At 41.9% G+C, this 15,318-nt stretch overlaps 2 protein-coding genes across 3 annotated transcripts in view; one reads left to right on the top strand and one right to left on the bottom strand.

Moving 5' to 3' along the window:
• Positions 1-6,290, bottom strand: part of LRRC8B (leucine rich repeat containing 8 VRAC subunit B) — a 60,172-nt gene extending 53,882 nt beyond the window's left edge. Inside the window, exon 1 of the mRNA XM_089668909.1 lies at positions 6,213-6,290. The gene's annotated coding sequence lies outside the window, so the exon portion shown is untranslated. The remainder of the gene's footprint in view (positions 1-6,212) is intronic.
• Positions 6,291-6,495: 205 nt separating this feature from the next.
• Positions 6,496-15,318, top strand: part of KYAT3 (kynurenine aminotransferase 3) — a 70,569-nt gene continuing 61,746 nt past the window's right edge. The window contains exon 1 of one of the 2 annotated variants that reach the window (XM_089668906.1): positions 6,496-6,605. The gene's annotated coding sequence lies outside the window, so the exon portion shown is untranslated. The remainder of the gene's footprint in view (positions 6,606-15,318) is intronic. The other variant, XM_089668907.1, reaches the window with a different exon arrangement.

Genomic DNA, 15,318 nt, shown 5'->3' with positions numbered 1-15,318 from the left:
GAAGGAAGGTGCTATCTTAGCCCCTGTTCTGCAGTCATCATGGTGCTGCACATGTGATCAGTTATGACATCAGCCATTTGATGGCTTGACATTTCGGTTGAGAGCACAAGTAACTGTGATAGTTATCATTCACGGCATGCCTTGAAATGAACTGTCTTAGTTAAATTGATGGGTTTAGTTCCACTGCAACCTAAGCCACATACTAGGCTCTAGAGCAGTGTTTCCCAACCTTTTTTCAGTCAAGGCACCCTTTAAAAATTATGGGTAGTCCCAAGGCACCCTTTAAGCTTATGGACAGTCTTGAGGCACCCCATTCTAAAATAGGGTGCCTCAAGACTGTCCATAATTTTAAAAGGGCACCCCATTCTTAAAATATGAGAAACTATTCTAATAGTTTTTATAATGCAGCAACATCCACACTTGTAGGACACCCAACATTAGAGGTAATTTATTAACTAAAAGGCCTGTCCACCCACTGGCTTGCATAAAATTTTTGGGCAATTTTTAGACATTTTGCCAAGGCACCCCTGGAGAAACCTCAAGGTACCCCAGGGTGCCTGGGCACCCTGCTTGAGAAAGGCTGCTCTAGATAGCCACCCCTTAGCATTAGTCTGTTTTATTGCCTTCAGAACGTGAATCATAACTACGAACTGGTGCTTGGTCATGATTGTGTGCTAATATAATGTGAAACACAATGACCTTTTCAGCCCCTCATATCTTATTGCCCTATTATATTGTTTTTATGAATTAATAAAGGGATCTTTATTGGAGTGCAGCTGTCCAGATGTAGAACGTTCTCTGGTGCTTGGAAATACTATCAGGTTTCAGGCTAATACTAGCGGTTTTAAGCACTAAGTTTAATTGGAAATGGCTTTTGATGCAGAAATATTTGATCATTGAAGGAAGACTATCTTCTTCAAAGTTCCATTTTTGATAAGCTACTTACAGAGGTACAAGCCTAAGGGCCTTTTTACCTGGCTGAAAATCTCAGAAATATTCACCTCCAGCAATTCAGCAGTTGTCATCTTCTTGTCTGGGTACTGGGTTTTCAGCCTCTTGATTGGTGATGGAATGGCGTCATCCCACGTACCCACAGCACACAGGAATCAGTCATTCCGCCACAGCCGGAGTGTTTTCAGAATGCACGCTCAGCTGTTTGCTGCTGCTCAGTGTGCATTCAATAGAAGAATTCAAGCAGGCAGGTAAGTGTTTTTAATTACAGAAGAGGCATTGCATGTCTCTTCTACAATAATGAGTTGCCGGGTGATTTAAATGGGGTGACGAATAAAAAAAAAAAAAAATGCGCCTACACCAAGCGTGATTGCGATCTAAAGAGATACTTGGGGTTGAATATTTCCTATTTCCCAGCAGGCAGAGAAGCTTAGCACTTATTCTGAAACATCTCCATAGACCTAACATAACGGACAATTTCAATGTCTATCTATGCGGCTCTGAAAGAGCTCAGCAGGCCCAAAGTTAGTCATTTTAACAGGGGCGGACTGACCATTTGGAAACTCGGGCCCGGGGTCAGTAGGGGGCCCCATGAGATGCCCTTGGTAGCTTTTTCATAGGCTTTTTTGAGTTTGGGCAAGGACACAGGGGCCCCATGATCCCCTATTGCCTGGGGGTCCCATGAGTTGTCAGTGCACCCCTGCATTTCAACCTACATCTTTAAGAAGCTACAATAAACTTTGCTACATATATCACACAATATATTCATAGGCAAGCTGAAAATATATTTAGAACTTCTTTCTGGAAATAAAAGTTTAAATTCAAAACTAAATTTGTACTAGGCTATTTGGTTATCCAAGAAAAGGATATAGGTGGTGCCTGCTGGGAATCCTGTATGTCCTTATTGCTTATTATCAGGTCATAACCTGAATAGTTCCAGTTTTGGTGACTTAAAAGTTTTTCTTTTTACCATTTAGGAAAGACGATTGAGAGCGTTCAGGAAAATGAATAAGCTTCAGCTAAAGAAAGCCAGGCTCATTTCACTTTGGTCTGAATCTAATACACTGGCTGTCCAAATCTCAGAATATGTATGCCGCTTTACTAATGCTTCTTCGCACCTCTACAGCCATCTGGAGAGACTTGGGTTCACAATGTGCAATTCAGCAACTAAAACAGGGAAGTGGTTCAATCCATATCTCCATCTGGAGGAAATGTAAACTTTTTCTTATTTCTCACCACACTGCACTATAGGTACAGTATGTCACTGCATTCCTAAAATTAAAGTGTTACTAAGCCCAGAACCCTGCATCCACTATATCTGGTCTCCCACAGTACACAGAACATGGAAATGCAATTATTTTAGTAAACTGTAAATTATTTTAGTAACTGATAAATACCATTTCTCATCAGCAGTTATAACAGCCTTGTGACTTTTATTAGTGTCCAGCAGAGCACTGGTTAAAGCCTGTAGGAGGAGTTTTCATTCTCCCCTGATTGTCTTATAAGGCTGCATAACCCCTGACTTCTGTATGATTGGCTCTGTGCTGGTCACATGCACTCTCCGAAGAAAAAAAGCTCTACAATACACACCAAAATGAGCATGTGCAGCTTGCTCTAAAGGCTCTTTAGAGCCTTTCAATATCAATATCAGTAGATGCATTGGGGACAGTAGAAGAAGGGGGAAGATCAGAGAAGACAGGATTAAACATCCTTTTTACACAATGCGGAGAATTAACCCCTTAAGTTCGACAGTGAGTATAACAAGCATGTTTTACTGCGTATACTGATTTGTACTGTTGTGGGTTTAGTAACACTTTAACCTGTACTTTGCTCAAGCATCAACCATAATGTGAATTTACTGGCCTTTCACAAGCTATTCCGCCACTAGAGCTGACATTCCTGTGTACCTTCTGCACAGGCCTTAGCATTCTCCTTCCCACCCCAGTAACTGAGCAACCAGTGACTAAGTCCATGCACAAACACTAGCATTGCATACTGGGTGGCAAGGGAAGCACTAAATGTTCCTTCATATCAGTATGGATGTGTGAATATCCCATTGCCAGCAATTGTATTCTGATTACCAAACAGTGACTGCAGCTTGTGGTTGCAGTCATTGTTCAGCTGACTGTTCTCCATCCAACTTGCCATGTGCTTGGTAGAGGCTGAGCTGATGAGAGGGCTCTCCCTAACGCTTCTGTCCTGTCCCCCCTGAGGTTGATGACTTGGTATGACAGGACACAGAGTGGCAAGGGCACCTGTAACAAGTCCTGCCCAACAGAACTGGAACATGCAATGAGGCAAAAGCTGAAGAGCAGGAACTCGTTCCAGATGTTACAGTGCCTTCATACCCTTGAAATTGTCCCCATGTTGTCGTGTTACAACCAAAAAACTTAAATTTATTTTATTGGGATTTTATGTGATAGACCAACACAAAGTGGCACATAATTGTGAAGTAGAAGGAAAATGATAAAATGGTTTAAAAACATTTTTCAAATAAATATCTGAAACGTGTGGCATACATTTGTATTCAGCCCCTTTTACTGATACCCATAACTAAAATCTAGTGGAACCAACTGCCTTCAGAAGTCACCTTATTAGTAAATAGAGTCCACCTGTGTGTAATTTAATCTCCATATAAATACAGCTGTTCTGTGAAGCCCTCAGAGGTTTGTTAGAGAACATTAGTGAACAAACAGCATCATGAAGAACACACCAGACAGGTCAGGGATAAAGTTGTGAAGAAGTTTAAAGCAGGGTTAGGTTATAAAAAAAATATTCCAAGCTTTGAACATCTCACAGAGCACTGTTCAATCCATCATCCGAAAGTGGAAAGAGTATGGCACAACTACAAACCTACCAAGACGTGGCCATCCACCTAAATTGACAGGCCGGGCAAGGAGAGCATTAATCAGAGAAGCAGCCAAGAGGCCTATGGTAACTGTGGAGGAGCTTTAGAGATCCACAGCTCAGGTGGGATAATCTGTCCACAGGACAACTATTAGCCGTGCACTCCACACATCTGGCCTTTATGGAAGAGTGGCAAGAAGAAAGCCATTAATAAAAGAGAGCCATAAGAAGTCCTGTTTGCAGTTTGCGAGAAGCCATGTGGGGGACACAGCAAACATGTAGAAGAAGGTGATCTGGTCAATTGGGGCAACACATTGGCTAAATGGTTAGCACTTCCATGTGGCAGTACTAGGGTCGTTGATTCAAGACCCAACCACAGCACCACGTGCCTGGAGTTTACATGTTCTCCCTGTGCCTGTGTGGGTTTCCCCTGGGTACTCCGGATTCCTCCCACACTCACGCGAGCACTGGGGCACTTTAAACTTTTTTTTTGTTTGTTTGGTTTTTTTTTTACACTATCCCTTTAAAAAAAAAAATATATGTTTGTAATCACTTTTATTCCTATCACAAGGAATGCATGCATCCCTTGTTATAGAAATAACCAGTGACAGGTCCTCTTTATGGAGAGATATGGGATCAATAAGACCCCACATCTCTCCTCTACAATGTAAAGCATTAGATTCAAAAAAAGCATTGATCTAGTGCTTTTAAAAAAAAAACAATGGCCTGGTTTACAGGGCGCCAGAACCGGAAGTGATGGGATGACGTTGCTCCGGTCCTCCAAGAGCATAGAGATGAGTGGAAGCCATCTTTCCTTCTTTTATCTCTATGTCCAACGCCGGGATCGTTCAATGGGTTCGGCCAATGAAATTTCAGTGCATCTCTAGCATTTATTATTTTTGTCCAAAAGGTGAACTTATCCTTTAACTGAACAAAGTTAAAAGTCTGCTCCAGTTTTGATAAATCCCCACTGTCTTTATTATGGTGAACCACAACATATGTGTTTTAGGCCGCATTCTTATTTGGCGTTTCCATAAAGTGCAACAAAGCGCACAGAAAATATAAGTTTGCCACGTAGTTCAGAAACGCACTGCAAATGCGCATCTATCTACCCTTACCTCAGGCATACAGGCAGGAGGTTGTGCTTAGCGCCACTCTTCCCCTCCTGAAGACTCCTAGGATGTATTATTATTATACAGGATTTATATAGCGCCAACAGTTTGCTCAGCACTTTACAATATAATGGGAGACAATACAGTAACAATACAGTTCAATACAAGAGGGATAGGAGGGCCCTGCTCCTTGGAGCTTACAATCTAGGAGGGAGGGGCAAGTGGTACAAAAGGTAGTAACTGTGGGGGGTGGACTGGTAGGAGGAGTAGAAGATTCCATTATTAGCTGAGGGCAGGATAGGCTTCCCTGAAGAGATAGGTTTTCAGAGATCACCTAAAAGTGAGCAGAGTAGGCGATAGTCTGATATATTGGGGTAGAGAGTTCCAGAGGATGGGGGAAGCTCTGGAGAAGTCCTGGAGATGAGCATGGGAGGAGGAGACAAGGGAGCTAGAGAGTAGGAGGTCTTGCGAGGAGTGGAGAATGTATGCTACCATTTGCCTAGGCCAGAAACCAGGAGGTAATTGAAGAAATGTAAAAAAAAAAGTTTATAACATGTAAACATGATATATTTTCCCATCTATTTACTAATGCTAGAAAAATAAGGATTTAAAATAGTTCATTGAGAAAGTGGCATTCGGCTTTAATTATCATTTTAAAAAGCGGCACAGATTTGTAATATCTCCTGGGGCCCCCTTGCCTGCTTAGGCTATATTCTGGGAAAGGTGAACTCAGCCTTGAAGTTATATCTGAGAAGCGCCATGGACACAACAGAATGGCTTTCCATGGACTAGAATGAAACATCAGAGATCCATTCATCAGAAAGCCATCACATGCCTACAGATGGCCACCTACACAAAGAACAAAGCACATGCAGTGTGCTGGGCAGGACATGTGGGCATGGCTGCTGATTTCCTGTTTATGGACCTTCAAAGTGACATTGGACTCATTCCCATCACTGTGTGTACTGATGACAATCTCTGTACACATCCAGTACACAAGGAATACCACAAGTCACAGCATCAGAGGATCATTATCATGTAGGTGACAGTTCAGTATTTCTCATCCAGATACAGTCTGAGCTACTGACCCAACAATCCTATACAGAACAGCTTCCATCAGAGGCATCTCACCCTGTGATGAGTGACAGCACATTGACACCATTGTAATGTGATCTGATGATCCCACCCCCTGCCTGCTCATCAGAGTACACCTATAGACAGACAGCCCAGCACATTGCCTGTGTATGCTGACAACACCCCATCGGATGATCACTGACACACATACACAACATGGACACTTACATGACTCAGTCCCCATCCACCCCATCTGCCTCTTTTGTTGGCCTGTCAGCTGTTGCTTCCTACTGCATTACAGAATGCCCAACATCTACAGACTGGCCAATGGCAGCTCACTGTGTTCAGAATTCCTCGTATTATTGGTCTTTGGCTCCGTCAGTCATCAATCATTCTCCAATAGAAGGGAGCGGCGAAAAAAAGCTAAGGAGGGCGTGTACCTGGGCTGCCCTGAGTGGCTCCCTATTGGCTCACGGTCGCTTCATTCATTTCGTTCTCCAATCGCAGCTTTTCTTTACTGGAGGAGGGCGGGGATGAGTCCTTCCTTTTCCTCCCATGCCGGTCAGTGAACTTTGCAGGGGCAGGAGGACGCAGCTGATACAGTAATATCAGACGTGAGCAGTAAGTAGCTCCATTCTGTTAGCAGAGGAGATCACGAGGTGCTTATTGGGAGCACAATGACTGCTCGGTGATAGGAATAGACCGGGGCTGGACTGAGGGGATAGCCTGTCATCAGTCAGAACATGGGGGGCCAAGAAGTGCTGCAAGGGACACACGTGGTACAATGATATAGGGGGAGATTTTATTAAAACTGGAGAATCTGGGCAGCTGTGCATGGCAGCCAATCAGCTTCTACCTTCAACTTGTTCAATTAGGCTTTGACAATAAAACCTGGAAGCTGATTGGTTTGTATGTAGAGTTGCACCAGATTTTGCACTCTCCCCATTGCGTGCTTATTAACCCCCTAGGAGATCTATTATTATTATTCAGGGTTTCTATAGCACCAACAGATTATGCTGCACTTTACAATGTAAAGGCAGACTGTACAATTACCATACAAATGAATACAGGAGGGATCAGAGGGCCCTGCAATTGTAGAGCCTAGAATCTAAGAGGGAGGGTCAATTCATACAAAAGGTAATCACTGTGGGGGATAGGCTGTTGGAAAAATATATGTATACAGTTGCTAGGTGGAGTAGGAGATAGTTGGATACATTGGGGAAGGGAGTTTCAGAGAATGGGAGCAGCTCTGGAGAAGTCCTGGTGGCAAGCATGGGAAGTGGTGACAAGGAAGAACAATGCTTGAAAAACGGGGAGGGGGGGGACTTATTAATGTCTGTGCTGATTATTCAATCATGTAGATGTTTCAGAGAAAAAAATATAGAATGTTGTATGCCATTTTTCCTTGTATTGTAAAGCAGTATTAAACCAAAAGGCAAACATTTATTTTCTTGCAGCTTACCTGTTCTTAGCTGTATTAGTTTTATATTGCTGCTTACCTGTTCTTAGCTGTGATGGCTGCATTAGTTTTCTTTTTAGGCTTTCTTTCCTTTAATTTCACCTGGTGATCTGGCCAGCAGATCAGTTGTTCTTCAAAAGAACAATCTCTTCTGCGAATGTATTCGTTATAGAGATGAGACAAACCATTGACTACTGACAGGGGTACTTACAATGATCAGCTTTTATTTATCCCAAAAGAAAAATAACTGTTGCTGTAATTAATAAAGTGTGAGCTGGAGTTTGGCTTTTTTTTGTTTTTTTGTTTGTTAGTGTATCTAAATCTGCATCTAAAATTCTTCCTAGACAGACTGAGAATTTTGCTTTCCAAGGGTGCCACTTGTGCTCCTTCATCCAGAGTGGGGGCACTCTAATACAGAAGATGTGTTAGTGCCCAGATCACCAGCTGAAAACAAAGGGGGAAAAGTGAAAAAAAAAATGCAGCCATCACATCTGATTGGTAAGCTGCAATACATTACATTATTACATTTTTGGGTTTAATACTGCTTTAATTAAAGTGGATCTCTAATCACAACAAACTCACCCACCCATCTATGCTTTATTTTAAGAAATCACTTTGATAAATCCCCCCCCCCCCCCATCGTTTTGACCTAGGCAACTGAAGGAATGTAAAAAAAAAAATTTTTTTAAACAAGTAAATATAATCTACTTTCCTATCTATTTACTAATGCTGGCTTTATAAGGATTAAAAATAGTCAATGTTGATTGAGAGAATGAAGTTGCAGTTTAAACTGGACCTTCATCCTTCCTGGCCCCCTTTCACCATCTCATCCCATTCCCCCTATTCCTTTCTCAAAATCTGTTTTTTTTAAATGTATATTTCCTCTTTTTGGAGTAATTCTCTGCTGCTTTTTCTGTATTCTCACCTGGGCAAGCATGTTTCTCCTGCCCACAGACTCCTGGGATACCCATGTCACACATCCCACGGGGCTGTGGGTTATTCTACTACACAACAACTTTTTATCAGGGGGAAAACTTTCTGTTCCCAGTACTGTCTGGGAGCCCCATAATGACGCTGCATGCCTGTCATCAGGAGACTGGCAGCAAAAATCTGAAATAGATAATCCCCCAATATGACATCACGGAAGAAGATAGCGGCGTGGAATGTAGTAATGGCACAGCTAATCCTTACAGAAAGCCACTGAGTGTATGGGTATGTGTGTTTTTTGTTTTTTTATTTTTTGTTTTTTGGGGGGGGGGGGGAGGGTTTGTAGATTTCTCAGCATAAAAGGTAAGAGATGGGGTAATGAAGTTCCTCTTCGGATTAGTGTACAAACTCGGCATCTGTTGAGATGGATGAACTGCATGAAAGTGACATCATCTCAGCCTGGCCAACCAAAACAGCCGAAAAGCAGAACCCAAAAGACCAGTTGAAGATGTCAGTGAGTGAGATTCGGGAAACCACAGCACTGGAGCAAAGGTGAGTATAGTTCTGCTTTAAAGTTGTTTAACTTTCATTGTTCCAGGTGGGCCTCATATGACCTTCTCCCAGAATGCTCCTTGCTCAATCTGTCACCGACTGTGTCCACTGATCACTGTACTGGGCCAGTACCATGTGATTGCTGTGATCAATCACAGAAGATCATGATAAATTGTAAACAATGAATGGCTATGATTCATGCCATTCGTTGTGTACAATTATGTTGCCAGCTGTGATTGATCACATGGTACAGACAGGGTCAATCACAGCCCATCTGTACCATGTGATTTGCTGTCACAGCTAATCACAACAATACACACTGAATGAATTAATTTAATTCAGTAAAAATGGTTGCTTGTACCAGTAATATTCGCTGGTATAAGCAATCATAATGTGAAACAAACTAGGGTAACATTATATTGCTCTGGTCACAGTGTGTTTAAAAAAAAATAAAAAATAGGAAAACAAAATGAAAACAATGTTTTTGTTTTTTTTAACATATTGCCGCCAGTGGGTGTCCCTGATCACCGACACACCAGTTAAATGATGATGCTGTACTGCACTGGTGAAAAATATTTTTTTTAAATTTCTAATTTTTCCAAAAAATTATGATAAAAAAATTACATCTTCAAAAACCTTGCCATTCCTCTTACTAAATGCCTTGGACTGTCTATTTTCCAAAAAGGGGTCATTTGGGAATTTTTTGTACTGTCATGCAATTTTTGGGCCTCAAGAAATGAGGCTGGCAGTACATCACGAATGATCGCTTTTCAGATATATATCATAGTTTTTAAACTATAACTTTCCTATAGACTGAATAATATACACTGATTTGGGTTATTTTCACCAAAGAGATGCAGCAGAATACATTTTTAGCCTAAATTTATCAAGAAAGATTTATTTGCAGAATTTTATAACAAAAATGAAGAAAACATTTTTAATTTATATAGCAAAAAATAATCCCAGTGGAGATTAAATACCACCAAAAACTGAATTTGTGTGGAAAAAATGATTAAAATTTCATATGGATACAGTGTGGCATGACCAACGCAATAGTCATTCAAAGAGCAAAAGTGCTGAAAATTGGCCTGGGCAAGAAGGAGATGAAAGTGCCCGGTATTAAACTGGCTAAGGAATACAGGGTTGGTGTATAAAGCAGACCTTCCCCTCAGCTAACGGCGGTAATACATTTTCTGGTGCAAATATGGCAACAAGCTTATGGTTACTTGCATCTTTCTTTTATATTCAAGATTAAGTAGGTCTATACACCCCACACTATATTAGACCCGGCTGTCTCTTAAATAATTGCATCAACAGTGGCCAGCTTTTATTATTTATTACAGGTACTTATATAGGGCTGTCAATATACACAGCGTGTTACATATATACAGTATATTGTACATTCACATCGGTCCCTAACCCTCAAGGAGTGTACAATCTAAGGTCCCTAACTTACATTCAAGTACTAGGGCCAATTTAGACAGGATGTCTTTGGAGTGTGGGAGGAAACTGGAGTACCCAGAGGAGATCCACGCAGGCACGGGGAGAACATGCAAACTCCAGGCAGGTGGTGCTGTGGTTGGGATTTGAACTAACAACCCTAGTACTGCCAGGCAGAAGTGCTAACCATTTGGACACTGTTGCCCAGCTTTTACTTCCTTGGGCCAGGCCACCAGTTCTTGTGCATGCACCTGAGATCCAGCATGACTTGATTGTTTAGTTGTTGCTGAGTAACGTCATGTTAAAGCAGAATTCCAGGAATTTTTTTTCTTTGCTTGTGCAGTGGGGCTTTTAAATGCTCGTTTTGCTCTAGGGAAGAGGACGCCAAAGATATACTCACCTGACACTTCAATCATCCCTGCACGCCAATCCTCCCTGCATAAGACTGGTCCTTTTGGCTCCTGCTCTGCCCCCCCATGGTCCAGCGGTCTTGTAAATTGACTGTTCCTGACGTCCACACACTCAATGCATGCTCCATAAGCAGGAACAATCCACCGCTGGACCATGGGGGAGCACAGTTTTCCATAGGATTGGCGGGCCAGGTGAGCATGAGCTTAGTTCTCACCCCTAGAAAAAAATGCATCTGATCCGTGCAGTGGGGGCACAGTCCCACTGCATGATAAAAAAAAAATAAGAATTTTGACGAGTTCTGCTTCAACAACTTTTCCAAAATCTTGCTGTTCAGCTCCAAGAACTACCTGCAAGGCGCTGGTGACATCTGGGATACCCTGTTGCTGGAAGTCACCAGCACTCTCCAATTGGCCTTTAAAGTGGAACTATACTTGCCTCCATTAAGGCGGTGTGGTGTCCAGGAGCTCCCTGCCGGCCACTGACTTCAGCCAGTTGGTTTCATTTGTCGGCCTTGTTGATTTGCCAGGCCAAGATTATGTAACTGCTGTGCATGCGGGGGAGTTAATCTCGGCAGATGCTAAAATCATACACTGTGTACATATGTGTCAACAGGCAGGTAAGAATACTTTAGTGCAGAAGAGACATTATGTCCCTTCTGTAATAAAAAGCCTACCTAGTCGCATTTTTTTTATTTTTATTGAATAAACTTTCTCTCTATATTTCATTTTCTAAACTGTGTGGAATAAAGTGAAAGATAAGAAGCAGATTGGTTGCTATGGGCAACTGCACCAGTCAAGATAGAATTTTTCTCAGATGCTTTTTGTTAATTCCCTCATAACATAATAGACTCCACTTCCCCAACATAACACATAAGTACTTTTTCCATTCAAGATTCCATTTCTCAATTTAGGAGCAGCCAAGCATCATTGCCACAGCATCACAGGAAGCTGCATTAAAGTGGAACTTTACCCATAACAACTTTATAAAAAAGAATGTTCTTTAACAAGCAACATACATTAATGTTTATGCTACCAAAATAAGTGCATGCTGTAAACGGCCTCCAACATTGTTCCTGTTTCTTCTTTCTGGAGGCTGCTGTTTTGCTGAAGCCCAGAGCCCCTGAGCAGCAGTAAATCTTTAGGCTGTTAGCAGATCGGCCTATACATGTTTGGCACAGTGCTTAAAAATAGGCAGCAACTGAACATGTGCAGACAGTGAGACCTTGTATTACTGGATTTTACACAGTATAGGTACTTATTTTTAATGTTTTACATAACTCTACCTGCAAAAGGGGCCAGCCTGATGTGATCTAGCAGGACTTAATTTTCTGACTAAAGTTCCACTTTTTCCAGATTTCACTGACAGGTTTATCGGGTATTGTTGAGACTTTGCAGGATGAGTAAGAGAAAACTGTAAGTGCTGATGGCTTTAGAATAAAGTGTTGCAGCAATTTTTTTAATAGGAGTCCATAATTCTGCACTAACCAGCCCAGGAGGTGGGAAGGCCATGGCTGGAGCCAGTGAGCAGGAAGTCTGTTGTTCTTCGCATACAGTACACTAATAGTTTTTAGGGTACTATGTAAGCCCTAGGGTACTTCTACTGTGCCCACAAGTTTAACACTTCAGGGTGTATTTTTACAAAAAGTAATTGCCCTGAAAAACTGCATTTACATTAATTCTGTGTCAATACCAGCATTGCACCTGTGATCAGCAGATCACGGGTGCAATGTCAGGCTCCTGCAGACTGTCGGTAGAGCTGTCTTCCTAGACCGCTGATATGGGTGGACAGGTACTGATGTCCAGGAAGATCACTGAAATACGAGGATGCTCTCTGAGAACTACAATCCATCTGCTGCAATGGCTGAGAGTAATTGTGGTTCATCCATTCACAGAACTCTATGAATGAATGCCGTGACTGTGTGGATGGAGCCTCACGTGGCTGGGATTTGTTTGAACTGTGACACTGGGTGTGAAAGAGGATCCCCAGCCCACTATCATAATGCAGAATCGGGTTGGCTGCAGGTGGTTTAGTGACAGGTTACACCCTAGATGCTGAGTGTAGCATGTTACTAAAGGTGAACTTACCCTAAAGGGGGGAACCTCCTTTGCTGTCTTGTTTCCTGTGCCTTCAGTACTTTAAAAAAATTCTAAATCATATTCCATAAACATTTCTTCTTTTGGGCCCTTTGCACATGGGGCCTCCTGGTGTTTTAATGCACCCAGGAGGCACAGGTGCAACGTCAAGCCCTGATGCTTGCTTGGTAAGCTGAAATATGCTGCGGCTGGATGGGGCAGAACTGTACTGAGTGGTACTCGCATTTAGGGCTCTATGCGTTCAGGGACATATGCCTGAGTACTGTAAAAACCTTATTATGTACCATTAAAAATCTGTTACACAACATTAAAAATTACTCTCCGCATAGGGGTTCACAGAGATGTACATGCTACATTCCAGTCTACCCTACTGGCTGATATTACCCTATTACCCTAGGTTCTCATCTGTGCGGGTGGTGCCGCTGCAGATCCACACAAAAATCTGTGCAGTCGCACCACCCGCACAAAGGAATGCAGACATTATTTCTAAAGGCACGCCGCCAGCACTGGAAAATGCAACAGTACTGGGAACTGAGGTTCCCGTACGGGCTGCGTTTTCCAGAGAAGTGCAGGGACTTCTTCCCTGCGTGTCACAGGCACGGGGTCCATTCGTCCCGCGTTAGGGCTGGTCCACACCAGCACTCAGCTACAACACATGGACACTGGTGTGCGCTGTGAGCAGGGAGCTATGATGCGCTTTTTACCTTTTTTTTTTTTTTTTTTTTTTTTCTCCCCCCCCCCCCCCCCCCCAAGTTTATTGGAAATGCCAGAATGATACTTCCCGCATCTTTAACCCTTGACGCCGACATCACACAAATATGCGGCCTCACGGAACTGGGCTTTTTTACACGGGGCCGCATATTTGCGTACTTGTCTTTGTGCTGGGAGCGCGCCGCACTGCGCGCTCCCAGCACAAAGACCGTGGTGTCACTGAGAGCCCCAGGTCCCGTACTAACAATCGAGACCCAGGACTCCTGATTCCGGGTCACATGATCGCTGTGATAGCCTCTGATTGGCTATCACAGTGATCAGTCACTGTGCAGCTCGGCCCCCTTGTTTTTTTTTCTCTCTCTATGAATGGAAGAGAGAGCTACGTTGTATCTCTCGAACTCTTGGCATAGAAAGAAAAAAAAATTTTGTAAAAAAAAAAAAATATATAAATATTAAAAAATAAAAGAAAAAATACTTAGATCAAGGTTTGATCTAGTTCAGTGGCAGGGTAATTGTTTGGGTCAAGGTCAGGGTCAAAGGTCAGGATTAAAAAAAAAAAAATTGGTGTCAGTGTTTTAGATTAAAAAAAAGACAAAAACAAAATGCGCACTATTGTTTCTGGGCTGTACTACGGGTACAAACAACAAATAACATACACATATATGGTATCGCTGCAATCGTCAAGAGCTGGAGAATTTATTTTGGGTTGTTCTTTGGTGGTAGGTTATGGTAGTAACAAGAAACACACAGCTTAATAAAAAAAAAAAAATTTTTTTAATAGTTTGGGCCAGTTTTCCTTTCATAATAAAAAAAAATCAGGGGATATCCATTACCATTTACCACCAAATGAAAGCCCAATTTGTCCTGAAAAAAAATGCTGTATAATTCACCTGGATGTGCAAAGTAGTTGTGATGATATGTACGATTTTATTAAAACATGTCAATGTTGCAAAATTGTGCTTAGTCATTTAGATTTATTTTACCCTCAGGCGTGAAGGGGTTAAACATTGCAGCACATTGCGATGTGCATTACCACCCACCGTGGTGAAAGAAAGTAATACGTCCTAATTTTTTTCATCGCAACAATGCTGTGAACTGAAGAAAAAGGGTATAAAGCAAATTGCCTTGTCTGCAGTCCACAGTTAAAGATTAGCTGTGGGTTCCTGTATACTGATTCTGTCACATGGTCTCCCGAAGAAGGCTCCATGAAACGCGTGAAGTCCACATCTGAACTGTAATAGGAATCTTTGCATGTTGTGAACCTCTATGTGGAGAGTAATTTTTAATGTTGTGTAATAGATTTTTAATGGTAAATAATAAAGTTGTTTTTACGGTACTCAGTTTATCTTCTAAATGTCCACACAAAGTCCATGACTACATATTCTGATAATAGTTGCACATTTGCTGGGATGTGGACATATAGTACACAGTCTGGGTTTTTCTCCTGCTATAGATGAATCTTATATCTGGTTTCATGGTAGAATAGTCTTAAGTTAGATTTGGTAGTTTTGTATGTATCTTCAGTAAAAGAGATTTCCAACCAATCTGGGTGAACTAGGTTCAGTAGTCAGTGTTGTGTGTATTTTATTAATCTTTACTACCCTATTGCTGCTGATACAAGTACTTCTGCCTCTTGTAACTCTACTTTTGCAGAGTGTTGGTGAGAAGCTTTTGCATTCAAGACAATATTAAGATGAATATTTACAAATGCTAATCTGCAAATTCTTCCCTGTGCAACTTT

The sequence above is a fragment of the Staurois parvus genome, unplaced genomic scaffold (genome assembly GCF_062004578.1).
Source record: "Staurois parvus isolate SC_StPar_1 unplaced genomic scaffold, SC_StPar_1.0 ptg000066l, whole genome shotgun sequence".
NCBI classification, from domain to species: Eukaryota; Metazoa; Chordata; class Amphibia; order Anura; family Ranidae; genus Staurois; species Staurois parvus.
The sequence above is the reverse complement of the archived record's forward strand: the minus strand, read 5'-3'. Positions and strand labels throughout refer to the sequence as shown.